Below are 290 nucleotides of genomic sequence, written 5' to 3' on the forward strand. Positions count from 1 at the left end.
TGTTGTTCTTAACGTTTTTTTTTTTTTTTTATGTTTGGTCGGATGGATTTTTCAATTTTAAATAAGAACTTTAGATCATTTAAAAAAAAATTATGGACTCAACATGAATTCAGCCATAATTGACAAGAAATAACTACTTGAAGTTGAAAATTCAAGTGCAGTCGACTTTACGTGAAGTTGATACTTGGGAGCCTTTAGATAATTTGACTTATTTGACTAAATTTTTATCTAATGACTCTCAGTTATCAATTTTACGTAAAGTTGACTGTACCTAAATTTTTACCATATTT

This window comes from Arachis ipaensis, chromosome B05 (assembly GCF_000816755.2).
Source record: "Arachis ipaensis cultivar K30076 chromosome B05, Araip1.1, whole genome shotgun sequence".
NCBI lineage: Eukaryota > Viridiplantae > Streptophyta > Magnoliopsida > Fabales > Fabaceae > Arachis > Arachis ipaensis.